The sequence below is a fragment of the Arvicola amphibius genome, chromosome 5 (genome assembly GCF_903992535.2).
Source record: "Arvicola amphibius chromosome 5, mArvAmp1.2, whole genome shotgun sequence".
Classification (NCBI taxonomy): Eukaryota; Metazoa; Chordata; class Mammalia; order Rodentia; family Cricetidae; genus Arvicola; species Arvicola amphibius.
Window position 1 is genome coordinate 96,040,780 of NC_052051.1, and position 7,464 is coordinate 96,048,243.

Genomic DNA, 7,464 nt, shown 5'->3' on the forward strand with positions numbered 1-7,464 from the left:
TAAGAGTTGACTGTACATGAGCACCGGAGGGTTTCTGGGAGGGACTTCATGGCTGTGGAAGAATATGAACGCATCCTAGGGCCTCCTGCTAGGAATCAATATTGAAAGATGAAAGGAGGAGGCTGAGCAGATCAGCACATGGATTCCATCCACATCACTTCATTAACCGTAGATCATTAGCTCAGTGGTGAAGGAAAATGCTTACCTATACTTACATGAAGCCTGGGTTTGGTTCTTAGGACAGTTGCAGAGGAATTATTAGCAATAATTTGCAAGCTCTAAGTGGAAAAATTCTAACATCAGTCCAATTTCCAACTTTTAAGTCATATGTATATGGTTATTTATTACACACGCACACACACCAACACATCACATACATGATTATTGTTGGAAGAAAGAGGGTTTCATCACATAGGTCTGACTGGTCTGAACTCACTATATAGACTAGGTTGGTATAAAACTCAGAGATCCACCTGACTCTGTCTCCTAAGTACTGGGATTAAAGGCATGTGCCACACCATGCCTGGCTTATCAACATTGTTCACGTCCTTTTGAGACAGGGACTCTCATTGGCTTGTGATTCACCAAGTTTACACCACCATGCCCAATATGTTAAAACTTTTTTTAAAAAAAATTATACTATAATTGCATCATTTTCCTTCTTCCCTTTCCTCTCTCTTAATCTTTCACATGTACTATACCCTCTTAAAAATCATGGTCTGTGTGTGTGTGTGTGTGTGTGTGTGTGTGTGCATGTCCCTACATTATAAATTCAACGTGCTCACTCCTTTATTATGTGCATATACATCTCCTTTATGTGCATATACATACCCCTTGTATGTATATGCATGATTCAAAGCTGATCATTTAGTACTGGATAACCAATTGGAGGTTCATCCCCTGGGGGAAACTATTTCACCCATTCCCAGCATTTCTTAGTTGTCTATGGGTGGGGCTTTCAGCATTCCCCCTTCAGTGTTAGCATGTCTTCTGGTGTTTATACTTCTAAAGGTCTTGGTTAGGGGCCATATTGTTGAGGCATTATGGCTTAAGCTTCCCTGTCATTTCTAGGAGACAGTCACACAGATTTCCTGGCCCTCTGGCTCAGACACTCTTTCAGCTACCTTTCTGCTGCAATGTTCCCTGAGCCTTAAGTGCAGGAGTTGGGTCGTAGTTGTATCAGTTGGAGCTAGGCCCCCTACTATCACTTGCTCTCTATATTTTGACATGTTGTTACTTCCATCTGTTGCAAAGAGAAGTTTCTTTGATGAGTGGTGAGAGCTACACTTACCCGTAGCTGTGTATAAGAATATTTAGAATACAGTTAGGAATCATGCTGGTTTAATAAAATGACACGAGCAGGTTCTCCTCTAAGATCCTTGACCTCACTAGCCCTGGGTTGTCAAGATTTCCATTACGAAGCCTAATTTTCCTTTGTTGATCAGGTCTTAAGTCCAATTAGAGATCTGATGGTTAGCACCAACACATGAGCACTCCTCTTGCACCCCTAGGGTTATCGTGCCATGCTACTCATCACTGGGGCTCACAGACCTCTCAGCTAAAGAAGACTATTGTTTCCCTCCCTTGGAAGTTAACATAGTACTTCCTGGTATAGGAAGGAGGTGTGCAAGTCAGATACAGCTCAAGTCTACCAGGTCTTGTGTCTGAAGTACATGATGTCTTCAGTAGTGGGGAATTTACCTTCAACCTCTGGGAAACCACCAAAGGCAACAGCAATCGTCTATACTGTTTTAGAATCCCAAACTCAAAAGAGAATTTCTCATGCTTTCTATTTGTTAGTCTATTTGTACTCAGTATTTTTCATTTGGGTTGTAGAATCATGCTTATACATCTAGCACAATACTATATCAACTATCTCCCGACCCATGTGTCACCTCTAGCTAGATAGCCTCTATATATCCATCAGGACTTTAAAACAAGTTGTTGAACTCTAAAGAGATCAAGTTAATGAGGACTGTTGTCACACACAATTATGTATTATTAAATGTAAATTTTCTAGTTATATTCATTAGCAGCTTCCTCACAAATGTCAAATATATGATTTACCAAGTATATTAGTAGACTTACTAAAGCTTATCACATTGAATTTTGCAGATTGGATTATGACTGTAATATTAATACTTTCATAGGTAAACATGAAAAAGATTGCATGTAATGCTATAACCTGACCTTGGACCCAGAACAACTCCATTTTTGTCAATTGGTGTCCTACTTACTGTACACATGTGCGTATTGGCTTTGGGTTTCCAAAAACAACCAAAGGTTTTTCTTGTTTTTTTAAAACAAGATTGTCACTGGGATGTGAATTTGATCATGTCTGAGTATATATGAAATCAAAGAACTGGGTATTTATTTAAGGTGAACTTGTAGATATTTTAGTGTATGCGCATGTATGTGGTTACATGTATGTGTGTGTGTGCATGTGTATGTATGTATATGGAGGCCAGAGGCTGATGTAGAGTATCTTTTTCAATCCCTCTCCATTTGGGAATCAGGGTCTCTCACTGAACCTGGAACTCATGGGTTGGCTGGCCTGGTTGACTAGCAAACCCAGGGATCCTCCCTTCTCTGCCTCCCCAGCACTGTGATACAGGCATGCCTCGTATCTGGGCTTGGTTTCTCCCCTGGGTCCTCATGCTAACATTGCATCATTAGACTGCAGTATTGCCCCAGTCACTGAGCTTATGACATATTTTATAAAGAAACTTTGAGAAAATTAGTATTACAGATAGGTTTAATTTATCTATGCAAGCCAGTGGTTTTGGTGATAGATTTATAACTTAATTGAAACATCTTAAAGAATGACATCTACAAATAATTACTTTGAAGGCATGACACAAGGAGATTCACATCAATGTTTAGTTTGTTTTAGATGAAGTCTTTTTTGTGTGTCTTCCTATTATTATTATTATGTTAAATTTTTTGAGGTATTAGACTTTTATTTCACCTTTTCTTTATTTTTTAATTATTTATTTATTTTTTTAGTTTATTAAAAATTTCCGCCTCCTCCCCGCCTCCCCCTTTACTCCCCCTCCCTCTCCTGTCAGAAGAGCAGTAAGGGTTCCCTGCTCTGTGGGAAGTCCAAGTTCCTCCCCCATCGGTCCAGGTTGACATGAACTTGCTATGTAGCCATCCATGAACTTCTGATCCTCCTGACTCCACCTCTCAGGTTCTGGAACTTGTGTGAGCCGCTGGTTGTTGTTGGGCTGGAGCCTGACTCCCAGGACCTGAACATGCTGGGCAAGCACTTTATTAAGTGAGCAGCATTCCAGCCTTTCCAGCTGTGCTTTATCATCCAAGATGATGGCAATCATATTCACCTTTCATTTCAAACTTTTAGGAGAGATAACTCAAAATTTATATATTCATAAAATTTTCCTTTGTGAAGTATACAATAGAGTAGTTTAAAGTACATTCAGTGCTGAGCAATAAAATCCAGTAACATTTGAATGATTCCAAAATGAAACATCAACAATCAATTCCCATCCCCTCACCCGAAATCCTGCCTGACAACACATACTTTCTGTCTTTCTCCCTATTCTGGACACTTCATAGAAAAAGAATCTTTAAACATGTGACCTTTGCAGGTGGCTTTTTTGACTGACATCTCTTCGGTTCGTCTCTGTTCTATGCACTGGTACCACGTTCCCTTTCACTGTTAAACACTCCACTGTATGTACACTACATTTTGCATAAATCCTCCTACATGCATTCTCCCTTCCTCCCACTACTGGTTTCTTGCTTCACTTTCCCATCTGGGCTTCAGTGAACTTTCCACTTTATCTTGACGCTATCCCATACCATAATGCCCTTCTGGTCCTTTCTTCCACTTCCTCCTTCTCTTCCTCCTCTCCCTCTTCTTTTCAAGGAAGCTTCTATGGGCTCTATCCTCTGGAGATTCTTGTCCTGGTGTCTGGTTTTTCCTTTATCCAATTTAATGCAACTAAGTTGTCAGAAATGAATCATTATATTCAGGCTCACAGAGCTCAGCAGGCAGCTAGAGTAAAAGCTATCACCAGGAAAATGAGGCTGAGCAATAGCACTGATGTTCAGGAATGTATGTGGGAAAAGAAATGGCTTCCCAAGTAGAAAACCAGGTTAGACTGAATGGCACTGTTGGCTACCCAAGTGTCACCGGCACCACCTCTTTCTCTCCTTCTATATTTACATCCAATTTAGCAAATCTGCTCTATCTTACCACCTATATATGCTCGTTCTCTCCATCTCCACTCTCAGGACTCAATTTTGAGCAGGAGCTCTAGCTCCAGTTCAGGGACAAGCCACATCCTATGCGAGGCCTCAAGTTTGATTCCCAGTGTGTTAGTACCTCACACATACTCAAGAGTACACATGGGGGGCAGCGGGGGGTGGGTGGACAGGGAGATGCTCATTTTAGTTTATCTATCCCTTGGCTTTTCTCTTTCCCCTCTTTGTACCAAAACTCACTTCATAGCCAATGGCCAACATACAAAACATCATCTATTGCTGTCTATTGCACACAAAGCTTCCAACCAATGACACCTCATACATTACATCATTTCAGTCTTCCACAAATTCCAGGAGAAGAGATAATTCCCTCCATTTTACAGGTAAGGAAAACTAGGATGACAGGAGTTTAATAGCTTGTTCAAGGTATGGAAGCTAGATTTAAATCCAATTTTCATTTCAAAATTCACCTCTTGATGATCATCTTTGTCATTCATTTCTTGCCGCTACACAAATACAACTCAAAATCTGGGCTACAAGGAAAATAATCCTCTGCCCTAGACTCAAACCCTAAAGTCTTTCTATCCATACTGTGTTTTCTGGCCTCTCTCTCTCTCCTTGTGGTCTACACCAGGGGTTGACAAACTACACCCCACAGACCATAGTTTGGACTAAGAACTAATAATATTTTCCACATTTCTATGTTTAAAAGAAAATTCCACCTTTAATCCCAGCACTCGGGAGGCAGAGGCAGGCGGATCTCTGAGTTCGAGGTCAGCCTGGTCTACAAGAGCTAGTTCCAGGACAGGCTCTAGAAACTACAGGGAAACCCTGTCTCGAAAAACCAAAAGAAAATTCCAGGGAACAATTTTATGACATATGAAATGCAAGTTTCAATTTCCAAGTAGTCTTACCAATACCAGACTCCATTTCTTCTTATTACTATGGCTAACTTTACATCATAACAAAAACAGAATCCTTATGACAGACTATGTGGCTCACAAAGCCATAAATATTTAAGATGTACAGGAAAAAAAAAGTTTACCTGTACTCCTTGAAAGATGTGGGGTCCCCTCTACTTTTTTTTTTTTTTTTTTTTTTTTTGGTTTTTCGAGACAGGGTTTCCCTGTAGTTTCTAGAGCCTGTCCTGGAACTAGCTCTTGTAGACCAAGAACTCAGAGATCCGCATGCCTTTGCCTCCCGAGTGCTGGGATTAAAGGCGTGCACCACCACCGCCGGGCTTCCCCTCTACTTTTTTAAATCACAGGAATGCAAAGCTGGAGGAATGGAAATGAAGCCCATTCCCTGAACTGGAGAAACCTGGGTAGAGGGTGAGGTGAGGTCCTGGGAGGATCCCAGGTTTCTGTGGGACCCGACAATGCCAAGATGGCAGCACAAACTTGATCAACACTAGCCACTCAGTTCCTTTATGTTTTCAAGCTCAGTAGAGATCTGAGATAACTTCCTTAAGCTTCTAAGACTCGTAGGAAGCAGTCACAGGTTTCAAACATAAGAGTCAGATTAGCATCTATCTGTACAAACTCAAGTCCAAGTAGATCAAAGACCTCAACATAAAATCTGATACACTGGACCTGATAGAAGGGAAAGTGGGGAATAGCCTGGAACACACTGGCACAGGAGACAACTTCCTGAACAAAACACCAATAGTGCAGGCACTAAGAACAACAATCAATAAATGGGACCTCGTGAAACTAAAAAGCTTCTGTAAGGCAAAGGACACTGTCTTGGGAAAAAAACTTCATCAACACTACATTTGACAGAGGACTGTTATCCACAATAGACAAAGAATTTAAGAAACTAGACACACAACAAATTATCCAATTAAAAATGGGGTATAGAAGCGAGCTGGGCAATAGCTCAGCCTGTTAAGAGCGCGGCGCTGGCGCAAGGGAGGTCCCAAGTTCGAACCCTGGGTGATGTTCTTCTTTTCTGGCGTGGGGTGTATCGCGGAGCCGGAGGAAGGGAGACGCTCCACAGTGCGGGTCAAGGGAGGGAGGAAAAAGGGGGAGAAAGATAGAGAGATAGAGAGAGAGCAAGAGAACACATGGCGGGGGTTTTTAAACTTTTAAAGGGGTACAGTGTTCTTGGGAAATGTAGTTTTTGGGTCCGGCGGGGTGAAACTGCGATCTGCGCTTGCACGCAGGGGCCTTCTGCTCACAAAGGCCTTCTGGGAGGTGTAGTCCTCATCCCATGAGAATCACACCGGGTCCATGAGATTCTGTCACAGAGCGGTTTTGTGTCCCATGCGTGTTGCGTGTGTCTGTGTGCGTGAGCGTTCCCACGCTGTCTTGTGGGAAAAAAAAGAAAAAGAAAAAAAAATGGGGTATAGAACTAAACAGAATTCTCAACAGAAAATTCTCAAATGACCAGGGAATGCTTAAAAGAATGTTTTACCTCCTTAGCCATCAAGGAAATATGAACCAAAATAACTCTGAGATTCCATCTTACATCTGTCAGAACAGCTAATATCAAAAACACATGTGACAACTCATGCTGGAGGAGATGTTGAGCAAGGGGAACACTCCTTCATTGCTGGTGGAAGTGCAAACTTATACAGCCACTTTGGAAGTCAAGTGTGGTGGTTTCTCGAAAAATTGGGAACTGATCTACCTCAAGACCCAGCTATACTATTACTGGGCATGTATTTAACGAACACTCCATCCTACCACAAGGATACTACCTCAACTATGTTCAAAACAGCTTTATTTTGTAATCGCCAGAACCTGGAAACAACCGAGATGCCCATCATACAAACAATGGATAAAGAAAATGAGGTATATTTACGTAATGGAGTATTACTCAACTGTTAGAAATAATGACATGAAATTTGCAGGTGAATGGACAGAACTAGAAAGATCATCCTGAGTGAGGTAACCCAGATCTAGAAAGACAAACATGGCATGTACTCACTCATAAGTGGATATTAGCTGTAAAGAAAAAACAAAGATAAGTAACAAGGAGGGCTCAAGGGGAGACTCACAAATCTCACTGTGAGGGAAAAGAGAATAGTTATCGAGAGTGGATGGGGAAAGGGACCTAGATGGGGATGGAATGGGAACAGGAGGGATCAGGTGGGGGGAGAAATGGGAGAGAGTACTGAAAGAGAAAAATGGAATCTGGATGTAGGGTGGGAGGCATTCCTGGAGCAAGCTAGAAACCTAGTCCATTGGAAATGCTCAAGACTCTATGAGGGTGCCCCAGCTAAGATGTACGAAA